This window comes from Canis lupus, chromosome 36 (assembly GCF_048164855.1).
Source record: "Canis lupus baileyi chromosome 36, mCanLup2.hap1, whole genome shotgun sequence".
In the NCBI taxonomy this organism is placed as follows: domain Eukaryota; kingdom Metazoa; phylum Chordata; class Mammalia; order Carnivora; family Canidae; genus Canis; species Canis lupus.
The window spans coordinates 10521080-10535707 of NC_132873.1; positions in this window are offsets into that span (position 1 = coordinate 10521080).

The following is a 14628-nucleotide window of genomic DNA, read 5'->3' on the forward strand; positions in this document are numbered from 1 at the left end:
CCTGGGGGGCGCAGCGGTTTGGCGCCTGCCTTTGGCCCAGGGCGCGATTCTGGAGACCCGGGATCGAATCCCACGTCGGGCTCCCGGTGCATGGAGCCTGCTTCTCCCTCTGCCTGTGTCTCTGCCTCTCTCTCTCTCTCTCTCTCTCTCTCTCTCTGTGACTATCATAAATAAATTTAAAAAATTTTTTTGGAAAGCTGTCCTTGTGTCTAATATTTCACACTGACAACCTAACATGAATGGACAGCTGATGGTGTAAAAGAAATTTAAATCAAATAAATATTTGTCAAAAATAGGCATAAACTACAAAAAAAATAGGCATAAACTATACTTGTTGCAGGCTTTGAGCTTCTGCTTGCTAGCATTGATTTAAGCATGAGGATGGGGAGAAATACTGACACAATAGAGGTTAATTAAAATTGGCATTTCCGTTGATATAAAATGCAGAAAAAAATCAAAGGATCAAACAGTTTTGTTACTTAATTCTTGAGTTTGCACATGTGTGTGTTCATGCACATGTGTGAGTTGATAAGATTTGAATCTAAATCAGTAGGCATTTTTGTGTACATAAATTTTGAAAACATTATATTCTGTAAGTTACATTTATATTGATTCTCTCTCCTCAATCTTGGAGTAACTCCCCATAGTATTTAATACTCAATTAAGAAAAGTATACTTAGACTCTTAATAGTGATGCAGTAACTACTTGATTGCTCTAGCATGTGGTGACCCTTGTTTTAATAGACTCAAATATGCACTACATGATTTTCACATCTCTATTGTCTTTCATGGTGTTTTTATATTCCCTATTAAAACTGAGTGCTTCTAAAATAGATCTTCAACAATCATGTGCCTGAATTATTCTGTCATCACAGCATCAACACTCTTCACAGCAAAATGTTTAGAAACTCAGTTTTCCTGGCTTTTGAGCAACCCTTTGGCTACAGGAAAGAAAGGCAGAAGGCAGGCAAGGTTAAGCCCCTAGGTCACATATTTCAGAGAAAGAAATGCAAGTTTATCAGATAAACTAAAATCAGAGAAAGTTAAAATTATTTTGAAAGAAATACATCTTGGAAAGTTTCTGTAAGAATAACACAGAGCTCCGTCATCAACAAGGTGTAAGTCATTCATGATTAGGATTCTGTGAGAGATGACTCATGTCTCTTGGATAAATGAACATAAAAGCAATTAGCAGGATGTGAGTTATTTGGTTTCTAAATGGCCTGACAGTTATGACAATCAAATTTAGATTTTTATCTGCCCAATGCTGGTTCAATGTATTCAGCATTAAATTAACTCTTTTTTCTTAGACTCAGTGAAAAACTTTTTAAAACAAACAAAACTACATAGGAGTTCACTTCCTGTTTTAGGAAAAAGAGCATGACAAAATGATGTGATTCCGAGAAGAAGCACCAAACTGGATGTGTCATTCCAGTGAGCATGCCCAGTCCAATATAATGCGAAACTTCAAGTCTGATGATGGACAGCCAAGCATCTGCTATGTGCATACCACACATATGAAAAATTGAGAGAGCTGGTAAACTTAATTGTTCTGAATTCTGCAGAGGACACTTCACATACTCAAGGCTGTCTCATTTCCTTGCTCAAGTGAAATTTATAACCTAAGATGAACACATTGACACAGGCATACAGATATGAGGACCATGAAGAGATTAAGAAATTAATCATATCCTGGTGATTTACTCCTTGGGTTTATCAGAGTGTTTACATAACACATAGGCGGCAGATAGACTACTGCTTAAAAGTAGTCTTGGAAATATGACTGAGAAGGGTCCAAAAACTGGCCCTTGTAAATTTCTAGTTGGATAACCTCGGTTAAGGTTAACCTAATTAAGTTGGATTAGCTTAATACTTCCTTTCTATGCCTCACTTTCCTACCATGTAGGGTCATTGTGGGGATTAAAAGCAGCAATGTTTACTAGATTACAAAGTTCTTGAAAAGAACATCTATGTTCAACAGTCTCAATCACTGTTCAATCTCTGTACATGGCATAGTATTTAGTGCATAGAATTGCTCAATAAATGTTAGGTGAATAATTACATAAAATGTTTACCATAGTCCTTGGTACACTGTAAGTAAATATGATGATAGTGATAATGATCACATTTAAGAATCCCTTTATTTGTTTTCTATTATTAGAATACTTAGAATAACTTGCAATTTTTTAAGGCTATATTTGACTTGACTCATTTCTATCTTTCTAATCTAATCTTGGATTAACCTGTTATTCTTTTCTCTATTTCCAACCATACTGCTTTTCTTCATTGTCTTAAATAAACCAAAAATTGTTTCCTATCTTGGGAACTTTTCACACACTTTTTAAATTGTATTCTTGCCTTTTCCCATTCAGTATCCAGTTCTCTTCCCAATTCTTGCCACTTCTGATCAAAACCTATACCAGGCCTACCACTGGATGCTTTGCTGTGAAAGTACAAAATCATGGCCATAAAGGACTACAAACTTCCCATAGATGTTAGCACCAGGCTACTTTATGGTCCACAGTAGCAGGTGGCCATGCTTTCTAAAAACTCAACTGGTACGCTCATGCCAGGGCTATTCAGTGACATTTTTCTCATCTTTTCCAGACATTTACTCCTTAGCTTCTTCCATAATTGTATAAGGTGTAATTACTATAATATTTTTTTCTGCAATATCAAAGTTGTTCTGCTTCTCCAATTATACATTAAATGCTGAAGTCATTGGTTATAATGACTTTAAGATTCCAGGGCAACAGAAACTTAAAAATGAGTATCTGGAATAGGTTCTCTGATCTCATTAGATTTAAAGGCATCAGTGTTACTGTGGGCTTTTACTATGGTAAAAGGAATGCTAGTAATCCATTGACAGTTATTTAAATATTCTCTTTTGATATCTATAATCAGGTGCCTATAGGAGGCAATGCTTTGTGGTGATCAAGTTTCTGCTATGGAACATTTTAGTGAAAATGAGGTGCAAAATGGGATAGAGTGCTGCTCTTGAATGCACTGGAAAACTTGGAAAAAGAAAATGATATGGTTGAAATTTTAAATTCCCAACTAAGCAAATTGGATTAGGGTAGAAGGAACTACTATTAAATCAAGATGAATTTGTTGCTAAGAATGCACTGTGTAGAAATTCTGGGTTCATGGTTACACCTTGGACAATGAACAATTTGGTTAACTGATTGACTGAAAACTATACCCAATGTTAATTTACACCAAATAAAATTGTAATGTTAGAGCTTTCTTGATGAACTGTAGAGAAGGATATTACAGTGGCTTAGGAAGATTGAAAAGCTAAAATGAGTTTATTATATAAGACCTGCTCATACACCCTTTAACATGGGAAGGTACTGAGGACACTCCCTCTATCAGGGCCATTCACGGCTGCAAAATATACGCTCATGAGAAGAGCTCTGGAATCCATGAAGAGCTTTGTGTTGGATATTCTCTATAGGCCAGGAATGATAAGGGAATTCTTGCCATAAAACTGGACTCCTGGAATTCAGTGGAAATAATGGACGTTCCTAGATGGCAACAGGTAAGTGGCAATATAATCATTAAAGACAATGTGGATATGATGATCATAATGGGCAGCAATGCTAGGGTAGTAATTATGATGACTTAACCAACAGAGATCTGTGGTATTGACTAAATGATGATAATGTTCCTAGGACTGAAATCAATTGGCAGTTTACTAAAGCCATACTTAATATAGTGGAAAAGCTCTAAGTATTGTGAACAAAGTCTGACTTGAGTCACCACAAGAAAGAATGATTAATCCTTCAACCAATTCCCAGACTTACCTGATAAGACTCAGACTACCTTGAGCAAAGTGAAGATGAGATCACCTAAAGGAAGAACCACTGCTATACAACCAAAAATGTATAGGATGTCCACCATCCTAGCCTTCCGTAAAGGGAATTAAGGATACTTACTGCTATGAATATTGGAAAAGGGTAAATAAACAGATTGTTTGAGGATTACTAGACACTGTCTCTGAAATGACATTGATTCCTGGAAACCCAATGATCTACTACTCAGAATGGGGATTTAGAGAAGTCAGGTAATTGGTAGAGTATTGGCTTAGGCCCACAGTGTCCCCACATGCAACGAGTCCAGCAATTTAACCCGCTTATGGAGAAACCTAAAAGACTGTTCTCAAATACTCCCTGTAAAGTTTCCTCCCAGGTTCAAAATATATAGTGAGAATGGATATCCTCAGGAACTTCTGAAATCCTAGTATTGGCTATTAAGGCAAGAAAGGCCATGTGGAAGATGCTACAACTGGCTCTGCATAAAAAGATAGTAAACCAAAAGCAATAATACATTCTTGGAGAGATTGCAGAGATTCATGACACCACCAGGTCCTTGAAAGATGCAGAAGTGGTGATTCCTACCATATCTCCATTCAACTTGTCTGCTTGTCTTATGCAGAAGACAGATATATCTAGAGGAATTGCAGTGGATTATAACAAATTTAATTAGCTGGTGACTCCAATTGTAGCTGCTATTCCTGCTGTGGTTTTGTTGCTGGAGTAAACATACACATCCTCTTGGCACCAATATATGCAGATACCAATCAGGCAAATGCTAGATTCTCTGAAGATACATTCTGCTACCATCAGAAGCAATCTGCATTCAATGAGCATAGCTAGGGTGCCTGGGGGGCTCAGTGGTTGGGCATCTGCCTTTGGCTCGTGTCATGACCCTGGGGTCCTGGGATCAAATCCCACATCAGGCTCCCTCTGGGGAGCCTGCTTCTCCCTTTGCCTATGTCTCTGCCTCTCTTTCTATGTCTCTCATGAATGGATAAATAAAATCTTGTAAAAAAAAATGGGCACAGCCAACAATATACTGTTGCTGTCCTTTCTTAGAGCTATATCAACTCTATAATTCTTGTTCATAATTTCACCTTTATGGACGCCTGGGTGGCTCAGTGGTTGAGCATCTGCCTTTGGCTCAGGGCATGCTCCCCAGATCTGGGATCGAGTACCACATCAGGCCCCCTGTGAGAAGCCTGTTTCTCCCTCTGCCTATGTCTCTGCCTCTCTCCCTCTGTGTCTCTCATGAAAAAATAAATACATCTTTTAAAAAAATTTCACCTTTAGACTTTGATTGGCTTTCAATTCTGGGAGACATAATACTAGTTCATTACATTAACAAATATCACACTGTTAGGATCTGGAAACTATGAAGTACTTAAGATGCTTTGCATAAACTATTTAAGGCCATTTGGTAAGACACATATGTGCCAGAACATGGAAAATCCTGCAAAAATTCAGAACCCTGCCATCTTGGAGAAATTTCTAGGGATTCATTGGTCTGGAGCATATCCATATATCCTTCTTAAGGTGAAGGGCAGTTGCTATATTTAGCATCCCTTATTTATAAGGAAGAGGTACGATATCTGGTGGGCATATCTGGGCATCCTACTTTAACCCATTTAGTAAGAGACCTGAAAGGTTGCCAGTTTTGAATAGGGTGAAGTATCTGCCATGGGTCCAGGATACCGTGTGAGCTGTTCTGCAACTTGGTCCATCTGGCCAGCAGATCCAATGGTGTTTGAAATATCTGCAGCAGGTATGGTCTTTAATAAGCCTGTATAGATGTATCATAGTACAGACCTTTAGGATTTTGGAAGAAAGGTGTACCACTCTCTGTAGATAGCTATTATTTTGAGAAACAACTTCTAGCTTGATTTGAGCCCTAGTAGAGATTGGACATTTGAGCCACTTAGAGAACCAAAAACCACTAATTTGCCATATAAATTAAACTGTGTGTTTTGTGACTCAGTAGCAAGCCCTAACTTGAGTGTATACAGGAGCACATATCATGATATAGAGGTGATATATACAGTATTAGCTTCAAGCAGGTACTGAATGAATAAATTGCATGAGTAAGTGGTAGATGCCCATAGCCCCTACACTGGCTATACTGCCTTTCCTCTTAATTAACATCTATGATATTATGTGGGGTTCCCTATGACCAGCTGACAGAGAAAGGAAAGTGAAGCCCAGTTTACAGATGGTTCTGTATGATATTCTAGAATTCCCTGAAAGTGGATAGCTGGAGTACTACTGCCTTGTCCTAGGATGAAATGTGAAAGATAATGGAGAAGAGAAATCCTCCCTGTAGGCTAGCACTGACCACGGTTCCTGGTTGTTTATTTTGCCTAAAAGGAGAGATAGCCAGAGACATGGATCATTATTGCTTCAGGAGTAGTGAGCAATAGTTTAGCTGAATGGTCATGGATTTAGAAGGCATACAATGCAAAGGCTTTGAAAACTAGAGATCAGGAGGACCAGGGAAAGTACATGTAGATATATTTCTCTGAATGGGCATAAGATGTGAAGATACTTGCATCAATTGAGAATGTTCACCAAAGAGCAGCCTTAGCAGAGAAGAGTGGACAAGTGGACTTATTCTGTGAATATTAGTCAGCCTCTTTTTAGCCATCTCTATACTTGCCCAGTGAGCTCATGAACAGAGTGACCACAGCAGTAGGAGGAATGCTATGCATGGATTTAACAACATGAACTTCCATTCACCAAGGCTAATCTGGCTGTTGTCACTGCTAAACGTCTAACTAGCCAAGAGTAGAAACCAATATTGAACTTTGACATGGCATCATTCCTCAGGGAAATCATCCAGTAACATGGTAGCAGGTAGATTACTGGATACTTCCATTATAGAATGGAACATGTACTTCTCTAGACATGGATTTACCTTCCTGCCTCCAGTACTTCAGTTAACACCACCATCTATGTACTTACAAGATGCATTAACTATTATCATGACATTTCACACAGCATCGCTTCTTACCAAACAACTCATTTTATAGTAAGTGACGTGCAGCAATGGTCTCCTGCCTACCATGTTCCCAGTCACTCTGAAGCAGCTGACTTGATAAAATGGTGGAGCGGTCTTTTGATGGCTCAGCTATAGCACCAGTTGGTGGCACACTGTGGGGCTATGAAAATGTCTTTGAAGGTGTGGTATATATTCTAAATCACTGAGAAATATTACTCTTTCTTCCATAGCCGGGATTCTTGGGAAATAAGTGGTAGAAAGGGAGACAGCTCCTCTCACTCTTACCTCTAAGGATTCACTAGCAGAATTTTTGCTCCATCTTCATAACTTTGGGCTTTGTTGGTCTAGAGATTTTGTTCCCAAGGGAAAAATGTTTTCACGAGGGAATGGGGAAATGTTTTCACTATATTAGAAGCTGAACATGTGACTTTCCCACCTTGTGCTTCTCATGTCAGTGAAACAAAAACTAGTTTTTCTATAGTGGCTGAAGTAACTGATCATGACTATCAAAAGAAATTGGGCTGTGAATACACAAGGTGGGTAAGGAGAATGTCTAGAATTCAGGAGATCCCTTGTGGAACCCCTTAGTACTTCCATTTTATGATAAAAATTAATGAAAAAAATACAGCAACCTAATACAGATAAGACTGCTTATAGCCCAGGCCCACCTCCCCTCTTGTTTCCCTGCCAAATAAGATATTTTAATATGAGTTACCCTTATATATCAGTTTATCAATTTAAATTACAAGATATCAAAGGTGACTCAGAAAGGAATGGACATCATCTAAATATGAACAAAGTGATTTTGTATTCTCTTTTGGAGAGAGGTTTAGCATGTTTTTGGTTGTAAGACTGATGGTTGTGTCATGTTAGATGGAAGCATGGGTGGTGGAAGGGGAGGAGGGCGGGGGGTGGGGGTGAGTGGGTGACGGGCACTGAGGGGGATACTTGATGGGATGAGCACTGGGCGTTATTCTGTATGTTGGTAAATTGAACACCAATAAAAATTATTTTATTAAAAAAAATCCTTCAAAGACTTAAAAAAAAGATGGAAGCATGATTTTGCTATTATCTTACTTAGGAATTAAAAATGGTTAAAAGTATGTACACAATAAATTGACAAGCAGCAGATCATAGTGCTTTCACACTGTCAACTTAGCTAAATTAAAAGTATCTTTTCTTTATTTTTCAGATTAGGATTGGTTACTAGATAGACATTTTATATGAAATTTGGTTGGCAGCAGTGAAGTAGCCATTATACTCCTTAGGTCACTGCTTAAATGTGATGAACAGATGCAGAGATGCCAGGAGGTTCCACGTTTTCCTTACATTTCCCCACTGATTCTCTTTCTTCTTTCCAAATGCCTATTTTATTCCTAGGCATAGATTTAAGAAAAGGGTAAGCTCCTCTAGGGCAAGATCTAGGTGTTATTCGTTGTTAGATCACAGGCCTAGGCAGTTAATAAACACCTCTTGATTTTCTTTAAAAAACTACCTTTGTGCTTTTCCCTTCTATTGTCTATTAATGTGCTAAAAGTGCAATTGATTTTGGATTGGGAAGAATCAGAGATTTTCCCTTATTTTACAAATAAGGAGATGTTTAATACTCACATTTAAACAATTAGTCTATGTAAGAAAAAATACTAGAATTCAGGTCTCTTGGCTCCTAGGCCCTGCTTTGTCTTCTCTAGTATATAAGGCTTAATTACAATGAAAATAAGTTGCCTTTGTAATTCATACATTAAGACATGTCACATATGTTATCTTAGATAATCTTTTCAATAATTCTCTGAGGTAATCAAGGCAGTTATTTCATTTTTTAAATAAAGCAGTAGAGAAAAAAAATAAATCAGGTTACTTGTCCAAGGTACATATTTTGATATAGAAATAAAATAATTTTTCACTTATGCTTTTTAAAAGATATTATAAACACTAATTTTGATTTGTCTTGCACATGGTTGAATGTGTAAAACATGTGAATTAATGCATTTGAAAGAACAGATTAAGAATCACTTATTTTACTATTTTCATGATGAATATGTATTATCACAGAATCCACCTAGCTCTAATGGCCAGTGTAGTTGGTGAAAGCAGTGACTCAAGGATTATTATTGTAAAAAAGTTTTGAAATGGGCAAGAGAAAGATGACTGAGTGTTCTTTCAGTAGAATAACGAGTGTCATCTAGCACTCTCTAGTGAATGTCTGATTCTATGGGGGTGTGAACATTTGATTGTCTTTTGTCGGTCTATGCAGCAGTTTTGTAGAGATAGGCATTAGCTTGTGGAAGGCTGATGATGATGCAGATGTTTCATGGCCATATTAAAGCAAAAGCGTCCTATTCACTGCTACAAAGCAAATGGATTTTGTCCAGTAGAGAATGTAAGTCTCATTACAGCACGTAGATTATATGAGGGCAGGGCATCTTGATCAATGGTGCCATCAGATGATCAAATCGGGAAGGGAAATCCAAACTGTTTTCCTAAAATATGTGGAATGAATATTAGACTGCCAAAAGTAATCATGCAAAACCCAAGAAATATCCAACACAGCTGCCTAAAAATGTACAGTATAGCTATGGTTCAAAAATTATATAATGAAATTAAAATACAATTGACATATTGGGAGAAAATATTTTCAACACACACCAAATACATACACACACACAAACACACATATGTGATATATATATATATATATATAATCTCCATAATTTATAAAGAGACCCTTCAAATCCATGAGAAACAATAATCACCCACAACAACCAAAAGTAGAAAAGGTAGCAAAGGATACAAAGAAGAAAAAAATACAGAAATCAGAATCACGTGATAGAACACTTAATGTCACTACTAATCAGGTGAATGCAAATTAAATGACAATTTTTTGCCATCAAATTATAATAAAAGCATGACATCCTCACTTTCATTACAGCATTATTCACAATAGCCAAGGTGTGAAATCAACCTAAATGTCCATCAACAAATGAATGCATGAAGAAAATTTGTCACATACACACACAGACACACACACACACACACACACACACAATGTAAAAACATATATATACACACAATGGAATATTGTTCTGCTTTACAAGGAAGGAAATTCTGTTGCAACAACATGAATAAAAAACTTGGAAGGCCTTATGCTAAATGAAGTAAGACAAGACAAATGCTGCATGGTATCACTTATATATAGAATTAAAAAAAAAAAAGTTGACCTCAAAAACAGCATAAAAAAGTGATTGCCAGGGACTGGAGAATGGGGAAAATAGGGAGAGGCTGGATAAAAGGGTACAAACTTCTGGTTATGAGTAAGGTCTGAGGATTTTATTATAGCATGGAGACTATATTTGACTGTATCATATAATTGAAATTTTCTAAGAGAGTAGAACTTAAATGTTCTCACTAAAAAAAAAGAAGTAAATGTGATGCGATGGACGTATTAATTAACTAGATGGGGGAATCCTTTCACAATGTATATCAAATGATCACATCGTAAACTTTAAATATCTTACAATTTTATTTGTACATTACACCTCAATTTTTTAAATTTGTACATTACACCTCAATAAAGCTGGGAAAAAAGTGTGATAGTCACATGCAAGAGGGAGTATAACATGGTACACACTTTTGGGAAGGCAATTTTAGTATTCAATATATGCAAAAATAATGTGCAGTTTTATTCTTTACATCTATTGTGCAGTAATTCTTATGTATATGCACAAAAATTGAACAAAAATATTTGTTATGGGATTGTTATAATATCAAGAAATTGTAAAGTTAACACATAAAACAAACTTCTGGAATCATCTGTACCAAACAGTGTTTACCTGTTCAAGAAGGTTACCAGTGTTTACCCATGTGAAGAAAGTGGTCCAGGTGAAACAACTATGTTTTTGTCACATTCTATTCCATTGCTTGGACTTATTACCAAAAATCAGGTATATATTGATTGCTTTAATAATAAATTTATAAAATAAAAAATAAATTTAATAATAAATATTTGAATTTAAAAAGGAGAAAATAAAATTGTCTATTCCAAGCCCAAATTTGACACAAAGAAAATTTTCAATTCTATTCATAATACTTAACCAATGTGATTTTTTCCATGTTTTTCCATTTTGGGGAAAGAAAAGAGCAGAAAAACTCAGGAGTTATTTCATACTAAAGTATTAGTTATGGAACTTTTAAAAAATTTTTTAGGGGATCCCTGGGTGGTGCAGCGGTTTGGCGCCTGCCTTTGGCCCAGGGAGCGATCCTGGAGACCCGGGATCGAATCCCACATCGGGCTCCCGGTGCATGGAGCCTGCTTCTTCCTCCGCCTGTGTCTCTGCCTCTCTCTCTCTCTCTCTGTGACTATCATAAATAAATAAATTAAAAAAAATAAAAAATAAAAAAATTTTTAGTAAGAAGGCTCTTATACCCAATTGCCATTATTTTTAGGTTGAAAAGAGGTGGGTAACTCTGGGGCAAGTGACTTAAATACAAAAACCTATGTCAAGAGGTGCTGATTCTCTGCTGGAGACTCTTGTATGGGACAACCAACAAAACCAATAGTTTCCCCAAATGTCTCATTTTCAAAAACGGTTGCATTAAGATGACAGGCAGTGTGATATGAGGAGGTGTATTGAGAGACCTGAGCCCTGCGTCTGGCCCTGCGTTCCACTAGCTAAATGACCCTGTGAAATACACTTAGCGTCTGGTCCTTCATCTAGGCAATGACATTAATAACTACTCTCCCTTCCTCATAGGGTTGTTCTTTGGACTTAATGAGATTTCACATGTGAAGGCATTTTACAAACTATATAAAAATGAAAGATGGTAGCACATCCGGGGTCCTGTTTTATATACTTTCTTCTCACCCAGTACTTTTCTCTTAGATCTTAATCCTACTCAAAAATAATGAACTGAGCAATATTTGTGCAATGTTTAGTGTCTGCCTCAATCTCTGGGTTATAGACTTTATGATAGATAACACATCTTCCTTCCTTCCCTCCTTCCTATATTCCCTCCCTCCCTCCCTTCCGCTCTCCCTCCCTCTCTCCCTCTTTTCTTTTTCCTTCTTTCTTTTCTTTTCTTTTCTTTTTTCTTTTCTTTTCTTTTTTCTTTTCTTTTCTTTCTTTTCTTTTCTTCTTTCTTTTCTTTTCTTTTTTTTTCTTTTCTCTTTTCTTTCTTTTTCTTTCTTTCTCTCTCTTTCTTTCTTTCTTTCTTTCTTTCTTTCTTTCTTTCTTTCTTTCTTTTTTCTTTCTTTCTTTTTTCTTTCTTTCTTTCTTTTTGTTTCTATTGCCTAACAAAGTACCTGACACTTAGTATTGGTTCAAAAATAGCTGAATACATAAGTGAATGAATGAATGAATAAAATCAGGTTACTTTTACCTCTGTGTACCCTCACACTTTTTTAGTAATGTACAAGTTAATTGAAACAGGTGAACAAGTTTGTTTAGGAAAACAAAAATCATCATATTCCCTCGACTTTAGAACAGTTTTTTCTTAGGGGGAGGGTGCAGAGAACATTACCCTCATCCCCAGGGGCTCAGAGAAATTCCACTAGGGCATTAAGGCCATAATTCACCAAAGCCACCATACTTCTGCTGTGCAGTAAAACACTTACAGGATTAGCCCAGTCCTGTAGCCTAATGGATTTCTGAAGAGTCAGGAGCATCTCCTTCAGAAATTTTTATTTAGGGTAGACTAGAGACTTTAGAATAGCTATTGACTTTAAAGGGACAGAACACCAAGCAAAAAGCCTCTTTTGAAGCATAGACTTCATTGTTCTTTTATTATAACCACAAACACTTAAGTACCAATAGAATAGTGGGACAATTTGCATTAACAAGCCAGAAACAAAAAGGAGCTTCTTACCCTTTCTTCATGTTGATAGAATTTGCAGTGAATTTACCTTTGCTCTATTCATGACTGTACTTGGCATCTTTGAAAAGCAGTTTGATCCTCAGTTAATTATTTCTCCAATATCCTTTCGTTATATTTCTTTGACCTTATAAGCATCTTTCTCTGTACTTCATCCAGATTAAGGATATATAGGCAATCTAAAATTAAATAATAAAGTGGCTATAAACTAAGTTCTAGCTCTAGGTGGTGAATTTTTTAAAAAGATTTTATTTTTATTTATTCATGAGAGACACAGAGAGAGAGAGGCAGAGACATAGGCAGAGGGAGAAGCAGGTTCCATGCAGGGAGCCTGATGTGGAACTCAATCCCAGGACTCCAGGATCATGCCCTGGGCTGAAGGCAGGCACTAAACCGTGAGCCACCCAGGCGTCCCTAGGTTGTGAAATATCAAAATACTTGATTTTCTGTTCTTTTTTAACAAAGGGGGAATAATGACTTCTGGGGTCCTAAGAGATAGTGAAGACATCTTGAGATATGTTCCAAGTTTAAAGACTCACTCAGACTCTGAACTTTGGGAAACAAACTGAGGGATGCTGAAGGGAAGGTGTCTGGGGGAGTGGGGTAACTGGGTGATGGGCATTAAGGAGGGCATGTGTGTGATGTGATGAGCACTGGGTGTTATACTATATATGTTGACAAATTGAATTTAAATTAAGAAAAGACTCACTCAAAATGTATTTACTTCTCTTGCAGAAAAAGTAAACAAATCTAATTTTTCTTTACTTGGATATTCCACAAATCTGGTGGTAGGAAGAAAGTTAATTTGGAAGACAGTTGTTAGAACTAAATGTGAGAGTGCCAGAGAGAGAAACAGGAGGGAGTGTAACTACCTCCCTTGATTCCTTGCTTCTTCCTCCCTCATCTTTGGGTATGGAATTCATGCAGATTTAATCAGCCCTATTTGTGGTTTTTATTCATTCTGTCAACAGATGGTGCCTCACTATATGATGGGTCTGTGTGTAGCTCTCCTCTTCTGGCAATCAACGAGCTGTGGTCTTACTAGAACTCAGTTAAGAGCATGACAGAGCTACTAAGTAGAAGGTGGGCTTTTACTTCCCGTCAGCCTGTCTATATTTATGCCTCTGCTTGCAATGTAGTGTATTTTTCTCTAAGGCAGCTACCTTTTATTTTTGTCCCAATGCATCATTACATATTACTTTGTGATAAAAAACAGTTTAACAATTTATTTTTCAAACTGTAATGTGTCTTCTCTGATTTTCGCACCTTGCTAATATATGGTTAATAGGCAATGTAAAAGTGAAACTTATGCCATATTAGATGTGTTATGGGAATTCGGATAACCTCTACCTCTGTAGTGATTCAGGATAAACATGGGAGAATGAAACTTGCATAAGATAATGACATATCAGAGTTTATTAGAACTGTCAAAACTTTAAGAAGTCATTATACCAGTAATTTTTGTTGATATCATAGAATATAGGAGAAATGTAAGTAAAATATATTTTAAGAATTAAGCAAAACTAACATTTATTTTGTAAAGTAAATTGCAAAGGGAATAGCTCAAACCACATAAACTATGGGATTTTGATATAAGACCTCTCTTCACACACATAAGAAAAAATTACTACAGAAAGGGACACTTTGGCCTCTAAACTACAGTAGTCTAACATTCTGATGATTTTGTCAAAGCTATATAAGTATGTATCAATCTGAGATATTTTAGGCCAATTATTATTTCAGGTATTGTGTCCCATAGTCTCTTAAGCATATATACTTGTAATAAGTAAGCCATCTGTCCCCATCTCATTATTTTTTATCCAAAAGCCTCCTGACAAACCCTTTTCCTTTATTGCTTTACATCTTCCCTGTTCTTTCTTTTCTAAGCAAGGATCTTGTATACCTGCTGAAGTACATCTCTTGCATTTCTACTTATAACTGATTTTT